At 28.6% G+C, this 25,491-nt stretch overlaps 1 protein-coding gene, 1 long non-coding RNA gene and 2 pseudogenes across 5 annotated transcripts in view; 3 read left to right on the top strand and 1 right to left on the bottom strand.

Moving 5' to 3' along the window:
- LOC149876693 (uncharacterized) overlaps window positions 1-25,491 on the top strand; it is a 615,724-nt pseudogene that overhangs the window by 79,629 nt on the left and 510,604 nt on the right.
- Window positions 1-25,491, bottom strand: part of LOC149876721 (uncharacterized) — a 91,894-nt gene that overhangs the window by 31,977 nt on the left and 34,426 nt on the right. The window lies entirely within an intron of this gene.
- The window catches only part of LOC149876724 (uncharacterized), a 316,490-nt gene that overhangs the window by 290,556 nt on the left and 443 nt on the right, over window positions 1-25,491 (top strand). For 2 of the 3 annotated variants that reach the window (XR_016448545.1, XR_016448547.1), the window contains exon 1: window positions 25,455-25,484. This is a non-coding gene — a long non-coding RNA (uncharacterized LOC149876724). Of the gene's footprint in view, window positions 1-25,400; window positions 25,485-25,491 lie in introns of those variants that run through there. The other variant, XR_016448544.1, reaches the window with a different exon arrangement.
- LOC145198032 (uncharacterized) lies at window positions 1,788-24,393 on the top strand (annotated as a pseudogene).

The raw sequence follows: 25,491 nt of genomic DNA, 5'->3' as shown, positions 1-25,491 counted from the left end.
ATTGCACAAGTTCCAAGTAATAATGCCAAAGACTGTTTAGTATGCAGTGACAGAAAAACACAAGGTGGTAGAAAAAAAACCGTGTACTATTGTAAAACCTGCACTAGAAAACCAGGACTACACCCTACTGATTGTTTTGAACTTTACCATACAGAGACTGAGTTTCATGTAAAATAGGATATCCAAAGTCAATATTGCAATTTACTTAAGAATAAAAACAAGCTTGTACATATATTTGTTTTTTCTTTCTTGTTTAGTACTTGCACTTAGGTCATAGTGTTTTTGGCAGAATAAAAATTAAACAATTTAGTGCTACACTAAAAACCTATTTTTTGTAAAAAATAAAGAAAAGCCATGGGTCAAACATATATTTTATGTTATATTTAAGGTCAATAAGTAAAAAAAAAATTTGGACCTGATAGGCAAAAAAAAATTTTTTTTAAAGACCTCAAAGGGTTAAAAGGCAATGTAAAAACTTTGCAATTATAGACAACAAATTGATGTATTGCAAAAAAATATTGGCATGGTAAGAAAAACTTTTTAACTAATTCAAAATTTCATAAAGTATTTTAACATTTAAAACATTTTTTAGTTCTAATTATTGTTTTTATTGTATTTATTAAATGTCTAAAAGCAAACTTTTGTTTCTTGAAGGTGATTGTGGTAATAGATCGAGAAGAGCAACTAAACATAGTTAAAGAAGTTCATGAGGGTCTTGGAACTTCAGAGAAAGCTGTTGCATTAGCCGGTCACCTTGGTATTAATGCTGTTAGAAAGCAAATATCTTCAAGATTTTTTTGGCATTCAATAGTGGAGGATATCACAAAGCATATAAATCAATGTGAGCGATGCCAGAAAACCTCCAACAGAAATCTTAAAGTCTCTCCTGCTTTAAAACCTGTTAAAGAGGAACAACAAATAATGAAGCAAGTTGGTGTGGATTTAATTCAATTACCTGAATCGAATGGATACAAATTTGTGATTGTTCTTATTGATTATTTTTCTAAATGGACTGAAGCTGAACCTCTAAGAAACAAAACAGCAGTATCAGTAGCATCCTTTCTCTATAAGGTTATATGCAGACATGGTTGTTTTAAAATACAAATCAATGACCAAGGTCGCGAGTTTGTAAACTCTGTATCCATTGCATTAAATGACATGACAGGTACTCAGCAGCATGTTACCTCGGCTTACCATCCACAAGCCAATGGCCTTGTAGAGAGACAGAACCAAACAATTAAGAAAGCAATCATTAAGGTCTTAAATGAAAATGTTCAAAATTGGCTGTCAGTTTTAGATGGAATCTTTTTTGCTCTACGAGTTAAAGTGCATGATTCAATGGGGTACTCACTATTTTTCCTTATGTATAACCAATAACCCTGCCTTCCAATCGATGTAAAATACATAGATAGACTCAATGATGATGAATATAATCCTGTATATGACAAAGAGGTTTTACAAAAAGCTTTAGAAATGAAAAGAGGAACTGAAGAAAAAGCCATGAAAAATATTGTTTGTTCACAAAGAAACAAAAAATTGACTATGACAGAAAGCATGCAACAGCATCAAAGTATTGTGTTGGTCAGAAAGTACTTTTAAGAAATCTTAAAAGAGATGATAGGAAAGGTGCAAAAATGACTTTCTCGTGGCTGGGTCCATATGAGATTCTTGATATTTTATCAAATTCTACATGCTTATTAAGGAACAGTAAAGGGGATAACACATTGCAAAAAAAATATTCTCTACATCATCTTAAACAATTTATTGAAAAGGAAAGTAATTCAAAAATGTCTGAATTATCTTCAGAATGTGGTGATAAAGATGAACTTCAACGCCACCTCAACCTAATGGAACATCCCTCCAAAGATATTCGCCAGAAAACTGCTGAAAAACTTGCTCTCAAAATACTTGTTATGCCTGATCTTATTGATGGAAAAGAAAATGATGTACCTTTGAAAATGCATGCATGCAAAGCTGATGGAAATTGTTTTTTTCGAGCAATTTCGTTTTTGCTTTCAGGTTCTGAATGTCAACATGTATGTGTTCGCGATCTGGTTGTGAAACACATGACAACAGAACCTTGCTCCAGTCTCTTACCAGGATATTTAGGTGATGACGTGGAAAGTTATCTCATACTATTCTTTTAGAAAATAAAAACAATAATCATTTTAATGTTGTTTTGTCACTAAAGACTTTAAAGTGAGAAAAATTTATACTGAAATAAAATGTTGTTGGTTCCACTTGTTTTTCATGTTATTTTAGAAGTATATACAGTCCTATTGGAAATATATCTGAACCCATTCGTCAGATATATACGTCAATAATTTATGACCTTCAGTTATTGGTAAACTTATTTGATATATGTTCCTAAATGTAAAATCTTCTAATGCTAAGAATAAGGGAAAATGCATAGCTTTACATAAAAAAGTGAATCAAAATCTAGCCTGGAAAGCAAACTATCATTTAATGTATGCATTAAATAATAAAAGTTTCATAGGAAGAAAAATTGAAGTACCCTTAGTTTTATAAAACATGTATATTTTTACCCGCCCCTCACACAAACTTTAACATCTCTTCTTTTCTTGATGACAGTAAAAAAATAACGAGCGCAGTAAATTTTTAACAATAAAATTTTACTGCGCAGTAAAATTTTAACGGAGTAAAATATTAACATGACACCGGCTCTGAAAAAACTACATTGTATTCAACAGTCATGTTTGCTTTTGTTAACAAAATAAAATTAAAAAGATTTATAATGTTCAATCAAATAAAAAGATATTAGAAATACATTTATAAGTACTATTATTCAACTAAATCGACTTTTAGTCGATTAGTAGAAAATCCAAAGTCGATTTAGATCGACTCTTAGATTTTTCGAAGTCGACTAATTTCGACTTTAAGTCGATTTAGTCGAAGTCGATATCAACACTAGTTTAAACATTTTTTAATTTTAAATTTGCATAACGTAAGTTTTTAAACTTTAGATTTAGAATTTACATAAAAGTTCGTGCGCTTTTCCTAAATGATATAATTATGATATTTAAAAATTATAATATGCAATTCCCCTAAGGCCTCTTACGCAGGTATATGAAATTATTGTTGCAACATAAACAGCTAATTACTCTCTAGGGATTATTTAGATGAGATTTACAACGATTTCAAATAAATATATTTATACCTTAGCAATCTTTTTGTTACATAACTCAAAATTTTAGTTCGAGTTGTTGAGGCAAAATCAAGTTATTAGGTTATAAAGATTTACTAAAAACACGTGTTTTACAACACATTTTTGGCCGTTATGGATAGTAAAACTAAAAAAAAAATAGCTGTTTTTTATTTTATTTTAATATAAATTTATTCTCATAAAAAAAAAAAGTCATAATTTTGATTATTTTAAAAAAAACAACTTGTTTTCAGTTGTGTGCCACCTTAAATTTACCAAGATAGTATTATTTTGCCATATATACATATATATGTGTAATATATCTATACATATTATACATATATATGTATATATGGCAAATTATTATTATTATTATATATATATATATATATATATATATATATATATATATATATATATATATATATATATATATATATATATATATATAATAAAAGGTCTTCTTGCCGAAACACCCCGTGGTAAGTTGTTTAAGCACCCGGTTATTTTAATATTCTTATGCAAATAAAGTATAAGGTATTAAAATTACTATTTGGAATAAATTTAACTTTCTCTTTTTTTTTTCTTTTCGAAATTCTTTTTTTTTTTCGAAATTCTGTTTTTTCTTTCAAAATTGAATTCACATTTCGAAGTGCAATTTTTTATTTCGAAATTAATTTCACATTTAGAAATTCCTTTTTTATTTCAGAAATTAATTTAGCTTGTTCGATTATTTTCATAAGTTTTTATAGATTTCGAAAACAAAAGAAGTGTTTCGGTACCGTTTTAATAAAAAATTTTCGAAATTTGCAATTTCGATAATGAACCCTACTACAAACCATTGGGCAGTGAATCATTTTAATATCAGTAAAAACCGACAAAAAGAAGAGAAAATCGGGGAGACATCTGAGAAAAATATCTATTGTCTGAAATGCTATAGAAAGACATGCCTTATTTGTTATGATAGAGAAAGTATTCTTCCAAAAAAAAAAAGATTTATAGTGAAAATTATGTTGAAATAGCAAAGAGGATTGCTGCAGTAGATTATAACATTTCTAAGTTCTGACCTGTTTGTGATATATTCGGCAATATTTGCTTTCACCGACTGTTTCACCGAATTTTTTTTTCATGAAAAAAAATCATGTTTTGTTCAAAAAGTCAATCTAAGCATTACGTCACTTTATTTCTCAAGGTGGAAAACACCTGAAAATTTTTTTTGATTAAATATCAATATTTTATAATTTTAACTACATATTCAAGTAAATAACAAAATTAACTAAAAAAAACAAAAAAAAATGTTTTGGGTAAAATGGTAGCTGTAGCAGGTGCCAAAAATACCAAAATATTGAAAGACTCCGGCCAACGTATCTAAAGATGTACACAATGTTAACGAAATCTTTTTTGCATACTTGTTCTAATAAGGTAGTTCTGTGATATGAGCGAAGAATATTTTTCATATTAATTTTTAATAGGCTAATATACATGTAAGAAATTTAACGAATTTTATGACTTTGTTGACCTAATTAAGGACTGGATTCAGTTTTTAAAAAAATCTGTCACGCTTAAATCACAGAAGACAATCAAACAAATTCATACTTAAAATTTTAGCTTAACACCACTTTTTGTTATTTAGATAGGCTTATTTTTAGTTCTTTGTTTAACTCTGCAAGCCTTAGCGATTATAGAAGAATTATATATTTATGAGCTTTCCAGTAGTTTGTTTGAACAATGGAAAATACAATCTACTTGATAAGATATAATTTTAGCTTAACACCACTTTTAGTTATCTAGATATGCTTACTTTTTGTTCTTTAACTCTGCAAACCTGTAAAAGATTTATGAAATATTTCTGAGCTTTCTAGTAACTGTTTTTACACTAAAGTTGTTTTGAATAATGGGAAATACAACTTACTTGATAAGATATAATTGTCATATAAAATAATAGGATTTTGGACTATTCTTTAGTAAAGGTAAAATATAGTACCGTTGTTATGACGTTGTTAAGGAAGCTTAAAATACAAGGTTCAATAAAATCTGTTTTAATGAAGATCTATAGAGAATTTTCAAAAATGGTTTTCAGATTGAATCTCTGATAAATTTTGCACAAAACAAGAAAATAATTTTTTTTTTCAAAATTTTCATATTTCTGAGGGGTTTTCCACCTTAAAGAAAAAAAAGGACCGAAATTACTAAAGGTCGGGAAAAATCATTTGTCAGAATATTGACATCAACTGTAAACGGAAATGATAGAATGGTACTGCCTCCGGTAGCAACCATGTGTCTTGAATTTTGATCTCCGCCAGTTAATGTCTGCTTCTCTTGAACATTTATTCTTACACATCACAATTTCGTTGTGTGCTTTCCTTCTCTCAAATCAAAAGATAAAAAATCTGCTAGATACTAAAGTTTTTCAAGAGATCATAAACCATTAATCAATCGCGAAACTTGAAACTTGTTTTAAACTTGAAACTTGTTTAAAAGTCAACTGAGATATCTTCTAAGAAAAGAATAGCTCGTCTGTTCTTTAAAAGATTTAACATGCAAGTTATTTGAAATAGGGCCCAAGTGAGAAATATCTGCATCTATAGAAAACAAAAGTGCTCTAGTTAAACAACTTTACTCAATACTTATTTAGCGCTGTAAATTTGTTAAGTTTGAATGTTTCGTTGAGTTTTGAGCAAAGAAAAACAATTTTAAAAATTTGTTTTCATAGATATTTAAGGTATATAAAAAAACCAAGAGTTCGAACAAAAGACCAGCTAATTTCCAGGATTAAAAATGAATGGGAGAACATACCTGTTCAATAAATCCAATACTTGTGTGAAAGTTGTTGTTGTAGAAGTTTCAACTGCAAAGCAAATAATGACTAACATACAGGTTATTAACATACTCAACACTTCGTTTTATCATGAGCTTGAAAACAGATTAAGTTTATTACTTCAGAAAAATTTTTTTTTCTGGAAGCGGTCAAATTCCAAAATAACTTTTATTTCAAGACACGAGTGGGTAGAAACTTTTCCGCAACCCTGCATAGTTGGTAGTAGGGGGCATTACGATTGCAAATCTTTAAAGGGAGCCGTCATAATTATAAGTAATAGGGGTCATTTAATTTTTTTAGCGACTTGCAAAATTGAAACTGCACGGCTGTGGTCGAATAACAACTTTAGAAACTGGACGTTCTTGCCCAAATTACCTCAGGGTCTTTGGTATCTACATTCGTTCTCAGCACATTGATTATTTTAGTTCTCAGCACTTTGATTATGATTGTATTTCTATAAACGTTTTCTGCTTTAAAATGGTTAGAGATGAATGGTTTGTCATTGGAACAATATTCTAAATAAATTCCAAAAACTCGCTTTTTTCGCATATTTTCTGTTTTACGGGTATTTTAAAATAATTTCAATGAAAATCAAAAAAAAAACATGTTTCTGTAGAGCAATTAATCAACAGTTCCTATAATCTTATGGATATTAAGTCTAGTTGAGCTTGACATTTGTCTTAAAGGCCTGCACAAAACTTCAGCTACCATATGTTAGCCTTCATCATTTTACAAAATGCATAAGAGCCCCTAGTAAAAATCATTTTAGCTCACTTTACCTCAATCCACAACGAATCATTCAAGCAGCTATTATATTTAGAGAATCATCCATAAGTAAAAAACCTTGGTGGCAGGTGTCCATCCTGATACATTCAGTGTCTCTAGCAAATATTGATTATTTTGCCCTTTTATGGATGTCTGATTAAAAATGTATCAATAAAAGTTTAAAGCTATAAATTTGCATCTTTCAACAAGGAAAATAAAATGTTCATACTTTGCTACATAATTCAGACTATGAACGTCTTTATGACGCGTTGTGACAAAACAAATCGTTTTTTTTCAAATTTATATCCATTCAATTTGGATTAAAAAAAAAAACAATTAGATTCATTAAACTTTGAAAGTAGAAGAAAGCCATTTGTTCAGTTGGAGTAGAAGAAAATTGATTGGGTCAACTGTTCGTTGTTTGCAATTCACAGGTATTCTAACAAATATTGAAATAAATTCTACGCTTTCAGTTGGGAATATTTAACTTTAGACACAATCTACAAAAATTCCAACTCCATTTAATTCACAAAACAGTAGTTTTGTGAATTTTTGGAATTAAATTGAGTTCTAGTAAGTTTCAAATATTTGATCAAAATGTACATCCATTAGTTATTTTGTTACCTAAAAAAGCTAATATTTATGTATATGGATTTCTTTAAACTTGCTTTTAAAAACTTTCAGCAAACTTTACAAATTTTCCCTGTCTAATTAAAGTTTATGACCGTCATCTGAATGTTAGGCTTGAAGTGATCTTTTTTATTGGAACAGAATTGTTGACGTTTTTGATATGATGGCCTCTTTGCAATAAAAAATAGTCTTGAAAAGGCCGGAGATAATAATAGCTTTTTTCAAATGCAATAATTCAGGCTTTGAAGTATGAAAAAAAGTTTGTAGTTATTAAATCTGGTTTGAAAATCATAATATCAAGGATTAAGTGTTACTATAGCGAGAACTATTTTTTTAAATCTTTTCCTTGTTTACGGGTTCTTTGCGGGTTCTTCCGAGAGTTTATTAGCTTCGTGAATACTTACAGCGGTGTTGAAAAAAATGACTGAAAACAGACTTGAGTTTTAAACTGTAATTTATAAAAAAAGAAAGTGGTAAAATATTATTCATAAACGGTTAGTAGTAAAATATTATTCAAAAAAAGGTTGTAGCAACAACTTTCGATGAATTAACAAATTTCCATAAACCGAAACTTTATTTACTTTACCGTTATTTTCATCTCCATAAGAATTGTTTTATCATGTCCATATGAATTGTTGTATCATCTCCATATGCATCGCTTATGGCAATGAAATATTACAGTGATGTGTTTTGACTACTTATTTTTCTTCTGAAAAACACAAATTTACTTTTTAAATGGGCCGTGGAAAGGGCCGTGGAAAAGATTGCACTGAGGAAAAACTTTTATTGGTCAGAAACGTTTATTGATCAGATCCGTAAACAAGACAAAAACTATAAAGAAATTCAAGATATCGTCCTACCACGGTTACCAATGCATTGAATTTTGAACCGAAACGTGAAACAAGAGGAAGAAAGACAATTACAACTTCATAAGATCGAAATGTTGGACGTTTAGCAGAACAGAAAATATATTAAAAATATATATATATATAAGACAAAATGATAATTGAAAGTGAACTGCAATACAATCACTTGTGTGATAAAAAAAATTATCCAATAGATTTTATCATCACACCAAAAGCTCTACAACTCAATTTACAAATTTATTTCAACAGTTTACGAGTACCACAAAAACAAGTAAGAGGTATATTGCTCTAGAGTTCCATCTTGCATTATTTATGTTAGTAATGTTTTAAACGAAATAAACAGAAGTATAGCATTTTTTTTGATAATGTTGGTTATGTTATAACGATGTTAACTTTTATTTTCTTTTTATTATTATTTCTTAAATTTGAAGAGTTTTTACTGACTTCTTGCACAAAATGATCTAATACAATTAGAGATATTCTCTTTCCACCATAAATTTTGGTCCATTGAAGGCCTCAAAACTAAATCCAACACATGATGTTGACATCCTATATATTGAGGTATAAGAAAGCCTTTTTCTTTAGATTTTTGTTTGATCGTTGTTAATTGATCGTTATTAATTGATCTGTGGCTCAGTTTAATTACGGAATCCGTTCATTGAAAAATGTTTATTTCTGATATATAACACAAAAATGACTAATAATACGTAATATATTTTCAAATATAATGACTGATTTTAAATTCACACTTTGTCTTAAAATCCCTTTTTGCACAAAATTACACACAACCTTTAAAATACTGCATAAATATAATTATCTGAAAATATTGAAGGAAGCGTTGGTCAAAGAACAATTGCACTAAACTCAGGCCAAAGTAACAAACCACCAATTTAAAAACTAAACTACTGGCGCTTTAAGATTTAGGTCCATTTATACAAAACTTTTGAATTTTCGATTTAAATCCATTTAGATCCTCTACATTTAACATCTCAGCAGGAGTTTGCGCCTTTGAATCCCTAGTGATAATTTAGATTTGACAAAGTGCTGAAGTGCTTCTTAAGCAAAAAAAGTCTGATGACTTTGTAATAGTACTCTGCAAAAAGTGAAAACTTATGTTCCAACATCTCTCAACGTTGAGAGATGTTGGAACAAAGTTCTGTTACTTATAAAAAAAAGCTCTTTCAAAAGCCACAAAGAAAAACTCGTCGCTTATCCCCAATCGACAATATGACTGATACCTTGATCTTTTTTCTAGATTTTGAGGACCTCCTCAAAATTTTTAAGTAAATGCTGACAAAGCAATTTTAAGTTACCCGTTTTGGTGGCTTAAGAGTTAACTCTATAAGTTTGAGGGGAGGAGTGAGGAGTGGAGAGGAAACTTGTCTCCCGAGCTTCAGTGTGGTTCAAATTGAAAAACCACAAAGTGAGTTTTGTAAGCAAACAGGTTCGATTGTTACAAAACGAGAGAAAATCCGCTTAAAAAGTTACTTCTCCTTTGATAATTAAGTAAATATTTAAGTATATATATTTTTTTCGAAATTAATTTATAGATTTTTCTCTTACACATTTGAACACTTTTTTTGCATTAAAAAAGTAATTTACTATACTAAAGATGAGAAAGATTTTTTTGTAATAGTTCGGTTCGGGTTCACCTGTACCTGTTGTTGTACCTGTTGTTGTACCTATTGTTACAGGAAACAATTGTTCTTCAGTGGCTTATTCAAATTCAACAGAGTTCCTTAGAAATGCCTCCTTAGCGCTAATGATGGCTGATGCAATTCTGCTCCAACCGAATTTGATTAAACAAGGTTACTTCTTTAATTTGATCTACAAGGTTACTACTAGTTTAAAAATAAATCAAACTTTTACTCAAAAGTGCTTAATTACTCAAAACTTTTCTAACTGATTGAACAAAACAAAAAAAAATCACACCAGCCTCGTTTTGAAGATCAAAGCTTTTTTGCTTGGTAATTTTTAAGTGATTTAGTTTGGTTTCTTTCTTATTTTTCCTCGTTTATTATGCAACTATGCTGCGTGAGTCAGTTGCATCCTTACAGGATTGACGGTATAGTTTTTGTTTTAAATTCAATCATTATATAGGTTCAAGAAAAACTAGACAAATTATGGTTCAGGCCATCAAGAAGCCGTTTTAAATATGTGAATAGTATGTAGGGAAAAAAAATGGAGATATTAGAGCACAGTGTAAACCAGTGCGTAGTTTACAGCCGAAACCAGTGCGAAGTTTATAGAAAAATTAGAAGTGGCAGATATATCTTCAATAAAAGTAGATACAGAAAACTGTGTTCTTATATGTTGTGTTAAGATCTGTATGTTATCCTCCGTTAAATAACGCGGTCACTGAAGGTGAAAATTATATCAATTCGCGCCGTTGCATTGCTAAATGTTCTACATAACATTACAATGAATAATATTTCAAATGTAATTTTCGAAAACTTTTTTTTATCGAAACTTTATTTTTTCATGTTTAAAGAGCAAATTCTTTGTTAAATGATTTTTTTTTTCCACAAAAAGTCTTTGATTTATTTTCATTTTAAAAATATCACGAAAATAGATTAAAAACTTTGGTTTAATTTTTCTCTTTTTTTTTTAACACCTCGTATTCGTATTAAGCCTGGATTTACTAATATTTTCTAATGAGGTAAATTAGATGACTGACCTTTTTAGACATTAAAAAACTTAAGTTTAAGCTCAAAAAAAACTTTTTCAGAAAAATTTCTTCATTTAGAAATTCTATTTTTAAAACGCGTAAACTTTTTTCATGAACTAATAAAACTTTAAATTAATAAAAATTGTTCTTCCATTGCAAAAATTTAAATTTTAGAAAACTTCCGTAGCAAAAATTTGATTTCAAAAGCTCGAGAACCGTTCGTTTCGATCCTATGAAATCAGTTGATTTACTTTAACGCAAAGCCGTTATCCTAACATTTATTCAAAGCACAAATACTTGGTAGATGTAAAGATTTTTGCTTATGTAATTTATCAGTAGTAATCAATAACAGCTGAACTAACACCTCAACCCAGCAACCACACAACGTTGTGTGCTTGCTAAGAACGATCTTTTTATTTTTAGCGCATGACACGAATATGACACGCAAAATGAGTTTGATGATATTAAAGGTAACTAAATATTTTAATGAGATTTCTTTTTTTGATAGACTCAATATAACCAAACAAAAACTTGTCTTTTGGTTGAAAAAGTTCCCTAAAATGCATTTACAGCGCCTGCAATTATGTTGATTTATGATTGGAAAGTATTTACTCGACGTCTTTTGATTGATGAAATCGTAATTGCAAATGTAGAAAAAAAATTTACAACAACAAGAGAACGAACAACTCAAGTGCTGAACCGATGGAGTAAAGATAATCGATCTAAAAAATGGCGAGACATGAAAGATGGATTAACTTTTTGCAAGCGAAATGCTTTGGTATGTTAACTGTTCTCTTATGTTAGAGAAATATTATAAAGATTTGAGGAGTGGTAACCAATACGCGATTAAAAAAAGTTATTCGTGACGAAATGTAACGAAATTTTCATTTAAAGGAAAATTTTCATCAAAAGGAAAATTTTCACCAAAAAGAAAAAAAAAAAAAGGCAACCAAAAAAAACTTCTCACAACTCAATACTTTCTTAAAATTTCTTTCTGTTCGCTTTTTTATTATCGTCGCTGTAAGCTTTTAAATCGTTCATGAATTTATTTTTATTCACTTGCTCTTCAGAATAAAAACAGGAAACAGTCAGCTGTGGATCGAAGCTGTCTGCATTCCGACCGAATTTAAACGCGTTTAATTAAAATTCTGAATTTTCTATTTGCGTATTAAACTATAAAATTTGCAAATAAGAGGTTTAAAGTTCTAAACAAAATGTAAAACAAAATTTGCAAATTTTTTTTCCTTCAAAATTCCAATTCAGATAAAATTCGAAATTGGCGTTCAAAAGAGATCAAATCGGGCTGAACGTAAACCCTTGATTGAGTGTTAAAATTTTAAAACGCTCCTCAACAGTGTTTAAATAAATAATTTCAAAAATACTTCACAACAGTGTTGTTGCGTTTTTTATAATCAGATTTGTGCTTAGCATTAATCACTTGCCCCTCAGATTTCGGCATAAAGACATTTTTTGCGCGTGACGATGCGTTTACGAAAGAAAAGAGTCAGATAAGTAAATTACGGTTGTAACTGGAATGTCCGGAGTCGGAAAAACTCAGCTTGCTAGCAAGTATGCAGCAATATACAACAACTTGTTATAAAGTGTTGTGTGGTTGGATGTGTGGTTTGAAAAATTAAAAATCTCTATTACTAACTTTTGCCAAATATTGGGACTAAGCATAATTGATTCTCTTGGCAGTGCTTTCGATATTGAAGTAATCACAAAAAATACATAACTATTTTGAAAGTGAAAAAACTTTATACATTTTTGACAACGTGGGTGATGAAAGTGTAAAGATTTTTGAGAGTTACCTCTCTACTAAACCAAACGTATTTACTTTGGCAAAATCGCAATTGAAAACATTTTCTGCTAATGTTCATCAAGTCAAAATCAATTTTTTGTCGAAACAAGACGCTCTTCTTTTCATTAAGAGAAATGTTAAAAATGCAAGAAATAACCGAGGTGCTTCGATATCATCCACTCGCACTTAATCAAGCTATTCTTTATATAAACACTAACAGCGTTTCTTTGCAAGTTTATTTTGATCATTTTCGATCGTATCCCGTGGGAATACTCGAGGAAGGTTACCAACTAAAGCAGAAACAAAGTTTGCAGTAGGAACAATCAAGTTCAGGTCCAAACTAAAAACATCCAGTGAAAAACCACTTGCAATTTTACACCATTTACCGTATTGCAATGGTCAAAATATCGCAAAAGAATTTATTTATGCTATTTCAAAATACCTGGAAATAACAGATGAGCTTTTGATAAACAGTGCAGTATCATTATTAGTTAGTTATTTGTTGCTAGATCGTTTTGAAGAGGACAGTGGCAGGTATATGATGCACGAAATGACACAGTTGGCATGTAAATATTTTCAAAAACGTAAAAAAATTATAAAAATATGTAAAGAAAACATCGTTAATTTTCTGAAGTTAAAATTGGAACACCTATATGAATACTTTGATAATGGCAAGCAATTCAATTGTAACCATACGTACAATGAGTTCATTTCTAATTGTACCTAGGCCACCAGCTGGTATAGCAAGTCATAGAAATATATTTTTGCTTTTAAATTATCTGAAAGATAGTAACAACTTTATTAAAAACGTTTTGTACAATTCAATCACATTTGAAGTTTCCAATCTTAACCCTAACCGTCCCATGTAAATAGCATCCCACTGAAAAAAATGTGACTAAATCGAAATAGTACTGATAATCGATGTCATTTTATTTTATCTACTACAAAAAAACAGATAAAACAAAATCATAAGGATTACGATCGTAGATGTTACTTTAAAACACGGTCCTAAGTACAAGGACAATGAATGGCCCTTTGTACAAGACTAGATACAAAACAAGATCTATCAAAACAATCCAAACTAAGGAATACTTAGTTTGGATTGTTTTGATAGATCTTGTTTTAGGCTGCTTTTGTAACAGACCAAGATATTGGGGTTAATGTCAAAATTTGAAGTTGCTTTCATCTATTAAAACTTTATGTTATTCGGCATTAAATTGCACCTATCTTCATAAAAGCAAAAAACATATCTTCATAAAAACATAAAACATTTATAATAAAGAAAGAAAGCAACATTTATAACATTTATAATAAAGAAAGAAAGCTATTTTTAAAAGAATATCATTGTTTTATTAATTTTGAGTAAGATATTACTTTTAGATAAATATGTTGATTTCTCGTGCATTCGCAGAATAATCATTTCTTAGCGTATTTACACGGAAATCCAAATTAACAAAAATAACTATTTCATTATTAGTTCAAAGAAAATCGAAAACTAACGAACCATTGCTTTTTAAAACATTCAAAAAAACGTTCTAAACTCGCACGAAGTTATTTTGTTTATAATCAAACATAGTTTTAGTGATTGTTATCAATTCGTTTAAACTTATCTGACATTCATTTTTTTTTTTTTTATTAATGCGTTTGATTCAATTGAAACTTTGCTTTTTATGTAGGTTAACTTAACATTTAAAGAAATTGTTTATTTATTCAGATTTGGTATTTAATTAGATCATTCTTTAACATTTTATTGCGCAATCATATCAATTTGTATATTTAAGTAAGTATTTAGGGGAACTAATGTCACGGAGGATATTTTATTTCGCAGATGGAGGAATAAATTATACAAGAGGGGAAATATTATTTCGAAATAAAATTTCCCCCCAGAAAATATATTTCGGCTGGGGAGAAGTTTTTTAATGGGGAATATTTATTTCGTGACACCACCTCTTTTTTTAAATCTTCTTTAAGGAGTACCAACTGTTAAACTTACCTAAATAGTTGAATTTTTCCATGGATTTGCTCAGAAAAATGCAGTTAAACACCTTTCAAAAATTGGAAACGGGGGTAATTTTATAGTTTTTTTTAAGTACCAAATGAATAAAGAGATATTAAGAAAAAAAATAAAGAAAAAAGATAAAATAATAAACCTAAATATCCTTAAACATTGTTTTTATGCTTGTTTAGTTATCTTTTTCTCTGGAATCCAAATAAAAAATTACACACCCAGTAGCCACACGACGTTGAAATAACGTTGAAACAGCGTCGAAACCTTAAAACTTATCATACATCTACGTTGAAATAACGTTGTGTACCCACTGCGCAACTCAAGCTAAGATCGATTAGATCAAGGCTCGATTTATTTGATGTTTATCAAGATAGTAGCACCTAGAAGTTCCTTCCTACCGAAGAGAACACCACAGCTCTTTAGAAACTGTACAATTGACATTCTTTTAAAAAGAACCGATTAAGTTTGTTTATTTAATATATACAGAAAAATTATCTTGGTCTGGTCCCAAAAATAAATGCTTTTAAATTTAAGTTAGTGAATGGCAAAACTCATATATATGTTATCTCTGTTTCATCCTCCTAAAAAAATGTTGCTGGATTTTCCAAGAGCTTCACAATAATCTTGTTTTCTCAGATTTAAAAATATTTACAATGAAAACTTTTAATAAATATTGAAATTCAAGCGAAATTGTTGAAAATAAAATTGACGTTTATAAAATAAAAATTATTTACGGAACCTCGATACAAATTCGGTTTTTTGTTAAAGAATATAGAATTAATGATTATTTCAATTAAATCAGTGATAATGATTATTGCTGTAAAATTCAAATTAAATTAAAAAAGTTTTCGTCTACACCAGCCTATTGAGACGAAATTTCAAAAACGTCACTCTGCAAGTTTCTTGAGATAAATCCAAATTGTCTTCTGAGTGACACTAAGTACTTCAGCCAATACGTCTGTGCTTGATGACAACTCAACATCTAAAGAGGTTTCCAAGTGTTCTCCTTTGCAAACGGTTTGTCAAGAAAATGTTGACAACAAAGAATGAATGGACCAAGAGTACAACTTTGTTGAGCCAAGCTAAATTGTTGCAGTAGTTCAACATTTCCTTTCTGGATAAATAAAACATTTGAAAAAACATGAACAACCAAAAACCTAACTTAGAACCTTTTCAACGCCACTTTCAATTTAAAAACTTCTACGGAGCACACAAAAAAGCTTCTTTTCGCAAGTTCTTGATGGACGTTCGACTGAACTTCAAAAGTTTCCTCAGTGATTTTTTACCGATGCATGGCACCCCCCCCCCTCCCCCTTCTCCCTCAAGCCTTTAACACCTTTTAACATCGAACTTCAGAGCTTCCTCCGCGATAGTACAGTAACTAACTTTTCCCGTATTTATCATGAGAGCGTAAAAGGAATCAGCAAAACTAAGTATTGAGTTTACCAAAATTAGTTTTTAGGAGCGGAATATTTTAATGATTTTCCCACAAACTCAAAGACAGCAACTCTTCAATTTTTGAAAACACTGAACAAATCAGTGGGTGTTGCAAGACACATTTGAATGGGACAAACTCAAGTCAGAGTTCTCTTATCCAACATCAACACCTGAGCATTGTAATAGCTAGCTGTAATTTATAAAAAATGGCAAAGTGCAATATTTTAGACAACGAGTTTTGGAGCTAAGGTTTCTCTTGATGCAGGCAAGCATTGGTTGATGTGTTAATTTGCTTCACTTGTTTATTAAATATAAGGCGTTATTAGTTTGGTGCCGTGTAAGATTTATGTTTTATATGTCATGGAAGCAATACGGAAAGTATCATTTTATTCTCCTTTTTTTGAAGTTAATTCTAAAGACCGGTTATTTTTTTTTTTTGCACATTTTTTGTTCATCTTAAATAACTGCTGTATTTAGATGTTTTTTAAACAAGGACCTTTTAACCAAGTTCAATCAATATACCATTTAAAGGGAGATTAAAAAAAGGTTCAAGTACCAGTGTTAAAACAATCAACTGGTCATTACCATGCACAGACAAATATTTTTGTTTCCCCAAAATTTCTGGGAGGAAAGTTAAAAAAATTAAAACCTGGTCGACCATGTGTCATGGAACAAAATCAAAAGAGATTGACCAGGCCGATCATAAATAGCTCAATTGAGAATATAATAAAACCAACATTGCGTTTAAATGTAATTGAAATTGATCCTGTATCAAATCCACATTTAAAGTTATGTATATGCAAGTTATGCAACGACATAATGTACAAGATACTAATATTAAAAGAATGTCAACATTCGTTTTGCTCAGTGTGTTTGTTTAAGGAGATTGAAGGAAAGTTGGAAACATAAGCAAAATGCATTATTTGTGAACAATTCTGTTAATGTAATACAAATGACATAGCACATTTTTTTAGGCTGCAATAACGAATGCAAATTTAAAAATACAGTTAAAGAAAATGAGCTTAGAAAATTACACGAAGAAAGTTTTACCGGTGATAAGTTATTGTAGACTCAGATTTGCAAAACAACTACAAATCGACTTGATGCAACTCTTGCTGATGTGTTTTTATCAAAAGAAAATGATGTTATACCATGGATTATAGAAGATGTTGCATTGCATGTTATAAAGCAAAAGCTAGTTAACTCTGAATCAAACTCTTTTGCCTTTCCTTCCGGAGGACCAAAGGTAGGTGCATTTTAAGTATTATGGCAGAAAAAAAAGATTGTTTTGTTGTAATTGTTAAAATAGAATTTGATTTCAATTCTTACTTTCTAGCCTTTGCACTTTAATTCCAACTCAAAGGCATTAGAAGACTGCTCTGATGATAATGTGAGGGCAATTATAAAAAGACATTCAGCTGTTATAAATTCTTTAAATGTGACCTCTGGTTTGCCCAGCACATCACAATTTCAGGTAACTTCTGCTATTTCGAATTTGTTTGGAGAAAAGGATAAAATTGAAATATTGAAAATGTTAGACACTGTCTTATCAGTTATAAACGCAGAAGAAATGATTACTATAAAAACTGATATGGGAATCACATATTTTAACATGAAGATACATGCAAGGTAAATTAGCTTAAATTCAAACTTTAAATTTAATCAAATGAAATTGTTAATAAATAAAGGTTGCTAAAACCAAATTGTTTCAAACTTTGTGTTAGATGGCTCAAGTCAAAATATATAAAAGGTGCATCAAACATAAAGTAAAGAAACGTAGCTAAAACCTGGTCTGGAGATGATTTGATAGTTTGTAATGCACCGTTTAACTTTCTTTTAAAAGATTCCATTGATTTATTTGAAATAAAAAATGCTCCTTGGACAAACCTGAGGATTATACCCAGCCGGCACACAACGTTGTATTTACGTTGTATTTATGTTAAAATTACGTTTTACGTTACTTTACGTTAATCTAACGTTGTGTAAACGTAATCTTTTTAACGTTATATTCTAACGTTGACACAACGTTAAAAAAACAAAGAAATATTAACTTAGTTCTGCTAACTATAAAAAAACCTACCGTAACTTTTTGCTTTTTTTTTCTTCTTAAAGATGGCGTAAGAGAAGATAGGAAATATATTTGTTTAAATATAATTACTAAACTTATAAGTTTAGTTCGAAGGTAATTACCCAAGTTTAAAGGTTTGAATTGTCTTTTAAAAGACAATCGAGGAATTTTGAAAAAATATTTTTAGATAAACAGCGTACAAGTAGTAAAAACTTTGAATTGCTGATAAAAGATTTAATAAAAGGTTGTAAAATGTCGATTATAAAGGTTTGATTCGATTTTTTATCGTTGTTAAAACCTGTTCTATAAATTATAGAACAGTTTTTTTTCATCTTATAGAATGTTTTATTATGATATTGAACAATTTTTTATTCTTAATATATTATGTTACAACTATTTCTGAATCTAATAGTTCTCAGATAAATTATAAATACTTAGCTCGATGTCATTAAATTTGTTCAAATTTTAGCTTTTTGAATTTCCACTATAAAAGTTTGTATCCAATTATTTGAAATGTTCAAACAATGATGTAACATTTGTATTTGGGTATTCATTATTACAAATTTTCTTCTTTTAATCTCATTTTAAATTTTAAAGAGTTGTGCTACTATTTTATATTCCTTTAGTTGAATCCAAATTTACAGCGAAGTTTAGATTTTTTGTAATAAATATGAGTAAAATGTCTAGTATTTTACTTTAGATGCAAGGAAATTACAAACAAATATCAAATTGGTAGGAGCCAAATGCTCATCCAATTAAATCTGCTATGATGTTATTTTGAATCTGATAGTTGCTCACTCTGATCAATATAGTATAATATTTTAAAATCAAGTTAGCTGTGAAAAATCTATTTCAATGAACTGCTTGCATTGCTTATATTTTGACAAACAACATAAGTATATTATTAATAAGAAACATGAAGATTATTTTTCATATATCTTCACCAAACATCTGCTATGCATAAAGTGTTATAAAGAAATCAAATTATAAAGTGAGTAGAATAAAATTTATTTCAAAATTCTCATTTGTAAAAAGCATAGAGAATCTTCAAAAAAAGCTCAAATAAACGATCAGATTTCAATTATTGGAAAGGTCTCTCCATTTGTATAAATAAATGCCAGCAAAAAAAGAATGCAAGCATTTGTTACCCAGTTTTATTTATTATTGTTTAGTTTCTTCTTGTGTATCTATAGTATATACTATGCCTGTAATCATCTTGTATTTTCACATTTTTAGTATTTATTTGTTTATTCATTTAGCTGTCTTTTAGTAAAGATAACTTAGTAATTGAACTAAAAAAAAAAACAATTAAAATTGTTTTCCAAACTAAAGTTTAACCTTAACATTTCATTCTTGGAATACCTGTAATACCTCATTTTTATTTTGAGATTTTATTTTAAGCAAGTTTTTATTTTATCTTAAATAACCATAGCTCATAAACACAAGCAAGTGTTTTTACTATCTTTCCAAAAATTGTTTTCAGCGCAATTATTACTAATAATTATTACTATGTAATAATTGCGCTGAAAACATTTTTTGGAAAGGTAGTAAAAACACTTGCTTGTGTTTATTAGCTATGGTTATTTAGGATAAAATAAAAACTAGCTTAAAATAAAATAAAATACTTCATTAGACTTTTAACTGTATGATTTTAATTATGATACAAACATTCAACTGTATGATTTTAATTATTATACAAATATTTAGCTGTATGATTTTATTATGATATAAAAATTTAATTGTATGATTTTAATTACTATAAAAACATTTAGCTGTATGATTTTAAATATGATAGAAACATTTAAATGTATGAGATTAATGAGCTAGCAAGTAAAAAACTTACTTTGAATAAATGTAGTTACCTTTTTATTATTATTAAAAATTTAGGTTTTCTTATTTTTTATTTTTTTCTTATGTTCAGTTTTTATTATCATCTTGTTATTTTCAAAACTACTAAAATTTAGGTTTATTTCAGAATAATAAAAATGAATAAACAAGAGAAAAATCAAAACTTTAGGGAATGGCAGCAAAGTAATTGAGCCTTAAACAATCTTCTTGTAAATGATAAAATTGACAACTCATTGCATGTCAAATCCAACGTTAATGAAGTGGAGAGTAGCATTGATTTCCAAAACATTGAAATAGAGAACTATAACGATTTTTTTTGTGTGTCTGATCATAAAGATATTTCTGGAACTGAGAGTTCTGACCTAGACTTTGAGGTTCTTATGAGCGATGATAATGAAGATCTAAATATGTTAATATTGTTCTATCTATCTCTTCCTCCTTACATATGTTTTGTATACTTAGATATATCTTAGTCTTGTATCTTCAAAGTTAGCGTTAAGAAAAAATCAAGCAACTAATCAGTTATAAGTCAGTTATCTTCGACGGAAGCACAAATAAAAGATCAAATAGGATGCATCTTAAAGTTCTCACCATTTGTAAATGGAAGCAAAAAAATTATTTGAGGAAGCAAGTGATTGTTGAACAGTTATTAGTTTTCAGTTTTTTTGTAAATTTATTATATATGCTATATAATATAAAAAAGAATATACAATACATCTTTAAATAAAGTCTTTAAAAACATATTGTATTTTTAGTTTGAGTATCCCCGAAACTGTTTTTCTAACGCCTTGTAAGGGATTAGAAACCCTTATATTAACTTAGAATATTGATTGTAATTGTGTTAAACATATAATGTTAGTATGTTAACATTAAAGGCATATATAAGCCGCTTACATACGGTTATATTCATATAAAAACCATGACACGAAGCCATAGGCTTCGGCAGGCTTATATGAATATAACAGTATATTAATATTAAATATTAAACACAATTACAATCAGTATTTTACGTTAATATAAAAAGCCAATAACTTCCCAACTTAAATTTATGTTAGTATAAAGTTAATCTAACATTAGAATTTTACGTTTGTATAACGTTATTATCTAACGTAAATCTAACGTAAGAATTTTACGTTACAAAACCTTTTCATTTTGCCGAACCGGCAACGTTGTACAAACTTAAAATCTAACGTAAATACAACGTTAATACAACGTTGCGTGCCGCCTGGGTATGAGATTGATGGAATTCAGATTATTTTAGTTCACAGTAGAACATTTTATTTTACTTTATGTTGACATGTTTTCAAATTGCATTTTGTTAACTTTTTTCTCTCATTCGATACATAAAAAACTTTTAGTAATCGAGTTGCAATAAAGTTGCAAGACAGATAAACAAGATCTAAAACGTGTTACTCTTGCGAAACATGCGATTCTCCTATTCGGGAATCTTAATTTTATAACAGAATTCTTTAATAATATTAAATCTTTGATAATATTAAAGAAAAAAAGTAATTGAAAAGACGAACTTTCATTGAATAATAAATATAGAATTCCTCATAACGTTCTTTGCGAAAAATTTTTTAGCTGATTTGTGTGGTAATGAAAATAGCCTTTTTAGATTTACACAATCGGCATGAATCATAATGTATGTAACATTTAATGTACACAGAAAGCTAGATTTCGAGGTAATCAGTTTGTGTTTACATGAAGGCATAAGGGTTTGTGCTTTTTAGTAGTTGTAAAATGCGAGTTTTTGCTCAATATTTTTTGACCATATGTTTAACCATCAAACTGTGTTTAAATTTATAACTGAAAAGTTTTAACAGAATTTTAAAAAAAAGCTATTTTCAACCATATACTCTACCATCTACTTAAAGTCAAAATTAAGGTTAATAAATTTAAAGCTGCATCACCTCGTTTTAAAACTGCATTGACTCGTTTTCAAACAGATACCAAACTATTAAGCTATTATAAAGTTTCTCCCATTTGTAAAAATTGTGGATGAAATTATAAAAATGTTTCTCACAACTATCAAACAAGCATTAAGCTATGGTAAAAACTCAACCTTTTATAAATGTTTTAGCAGAACTTATAAGGACATTTCTCACAACCATTAAGCAACTATAAAGCTATGGTAAATTTTCAATCATTGTAAATATTGAAAAAGTCATTTAAAAAAACATTGTTTAATTAACAAACGGAAAAGAAAAATTATTCAAGATGCAAAAAGAACAAAGAGATAAATCTTTATATAAAATGTAGAAAATTGTTAAACTCATATATTGCTAATAGAAATTATAAGCAAATAAGGATATAAGACAAAAGTGATTATGTTAGAACAACAATATGAATAACGGTAAAATATGACGGTAAAAAATGACGGCTTGAGTGAAGGTAAAACTATAAAAGGAATTTTTATTTACCTTAGAGCTAATCTAATTATAAAGAATAAAAAGATGTAGGTTTCTGTTAACTTCCCAGACAGCCTACGACACTGGGCCAGAATTCCGGCGAATCATCGCACGCCGTGACGACAAGATTAGTAACGGGCCAATACTGGCCCGAGTCTGGCATGCTTCTGGCGAGTAGTCGTACGCCATTGCGATGGCATTTGATATTGGGCCAACAATGGCCCGATTGTGGCGGCTACAGAGTTTTGGCCGAATGTCGTTTTGCCATAACCGCCATTATTTTGAATATTTTCTGCGTCATCCATTATGATTTTATAGACGCGAAGACAAATGCTTACAAGATATATTTCGCAAATTTCTTGCTTTTGCTGTTGTTTTTTTATTATGTTATTATTACAAAACGTATTGTAATAATAATAGCAAATGTACGTTTGCTATTAAAAAAAATGTTGCTTTTTTTTTAAAACGTATAATTATGTTGTAATTAGAATTGCAATTGCTACATCCTAACTCTTGCAGTAGTAAATACTACTGTAAAAAGTTTAGATGTCGTATGATGTAAATAATGTAAATTTCACTTATGTTAGCACACATCATTACAGTTATTTTATATAAAGGTTAGCTATGTTTTTATATTAAACAGTTTGAATAATATTCATGCAAGATATTGATTTAACAATAAAACAGAAATGGTTAAAGAAAAGGCAATTTAAAGGTTAGAAGATAAAGTTTTAATCACAATAACTGTAAGATAATGAAGTTTTTTAATTAACACCTTTTTTATATTATTTATATATATGTTTGTGTGTGTGAATATATATATATATATATATATATATATATATATACATATATATATATATATATATATATATATATATATATTAAATGACGACATCTTGTATGAGAGTTGAATAAATTTAATATATGAACTTCAATAAATACGAATTCTCTCAATACTAATTTTTTATTTTATCTAATAAATTTTCGCTAGATTATTGATACTAGCGAAAATTTATTAGATAAAATAAAAAATTATACTAGATATTAATGGTAATGTCACTTTGTGACATTAATGTTTGTTTGTAATTTAATTTAATAAATAATTTGTAATTAAAGCTGAAGATGCTAGTATCAATAATCTAGCGAAAATTTCTTAGATAAAATAAAAAATTAGTATTGAGAGAATTCATATTTATTGAAGTTCATATATTATATATATATATATATATATATATATATATATATATATATATATATATATATATATATATATATATATATATATATATATATATATAAAGATGATAACAAAATAATGGCATAACAACAACAAAGAAAAGATAATAACAATATATATATATTGTTATTATGTTTATTTTTGGTGTTGTTTTTGCTGTTATTAATTTATCTTTGTTTTTATTATTATATGCTCCTTTATTATTACTTGTCATTAAAATAATCTTATTTAATTTAAGTTAGTTTTAAACTCATTTTAAGTGACCTTGGTTGTAATCTATTGTCATTTACATTATAATCATGAAAGGACTTTGTCAATTGTTACTTTTCTCATTTTAGCAATTCAATATAAGAGTGAACCATCCAAATTAAATCTTTATATATTTTTCCATCTTAACTTCGGGATAATGTATTGTTCTGTTACATATATAGTTAGAGTTATTTTAAAAAGCTTGAAACAAATATTTAATGAAGATATCAGTTGTGAAATATTTAATCTACAAAACTCATTTGGTGAGATAACTGTTACCCCCTCATACATATCTAGAAAAAACAATTTTCCTGCTATAAGTGAAAAAGTTGTAGATAATAATGATTCAGTTTTTGGAACTGTTGTTAATATATTTTCAGATAACAATGTTAATGTTGAAACTGAACTTGGTCATATTTAAATTTTAGTTGTAATAATGATGATGAAATATTCTCATCAGATTTGACTACCCTATTAGCTGATTGGGCTGTTCAGTTTAGTGTTAATCTGACTGCTTTGTCATCTTTAATGTGTATTCTCTGTCTGTTTCATCCTGATTTGCCTATTTAAAAAACTCAACACAATTTTATAGTTGCATATCAAGCAGGTGGTGATTATTTTTGGTGGTGGTGTTTAAAAGTAGCAAAATATCATTTTGGCCAGTTTTGTGTCTTTTGCAAGGTTTTAATTTTAAAAAACCTGTGTGATTTAAGTCTGTTAAGAATCACATTTAGTATCACACTTAGATAAAGTTAAACACATTGCAATTTTAGATGACAGAATACTCAAGTGTGTATTCAACAAGTTGATGATAGTTTTGTTGTTTCACCCTTACTTCACTTGTTATAATTTAATTTGTTGAAATCTGTACTAAGTCTATTTTCTTACATTATTACTGACAAAATCAATATGCTTATTTCATACATAGTTTTATATGAGGTAGTAATTGAAATATTTAACTTATTTAGGTTAATTTTACTTGCGTCTTAAGTAATTTTCTTTCTTATAATAACAGTTTTATAACAACATTGTCTATATTTATGCATTCAATAGCTGCTGAATGGAGAAATTACATTTGGTAAATGTAATTGGCATAGAAATGATTCCCATAAATGTTTAATGAATTGTTTTTGATTTCATATTTTATTTGCACTAGGTTTTTGAGATACTTTGGTATTTTTAGCATATATATGTACACTACAATGTAGTCATGAATTTAAGTTAAAGGTTGTAATTTATAACTTTTAAGGTTGTAATTTATTGATACTTGTATTATATTCATTAAATTTTTTTGTCAATGGTCACTCTCCTCATTTTTGGAATGCACTATAACTATATGTGTATATATATGTATGTATATGCAATAAAATGCACATTAACCTATTGTTAAAATAAGCAGTTTCATTAATTTTTTCTTCTTAATTTTAGTTTTCAGGGTCTTCATTGACATTCAATCGATGTTCATCTGTCAGACGGATTCTGAAGTGAGTGAAGGAACACTTCATTGCACTGGTTAGTA

This window comes from Hydra viridissima, unplaced genomic scaffold, assembly GCF_058129835.1.
Source record: "Hydra viridissima isolate aposymbiotic clone 2 unplaced genomic scaffold, HvirCarnegie_v1 scaffold_18, whole genome shotgun sequence".
Classification (NCBI taxonomy): domain Eukaryota; kingdom Metazoa; phylum Cnidaria; class Hydrozoa; order Anthoathecata; family Hydridae; genus Hydra; species Hydra viridissima.
Note: the sequence above shows the minus strand (reverse complement) of the source record. Positions and strands in the feature narration are given on the sequence as shown.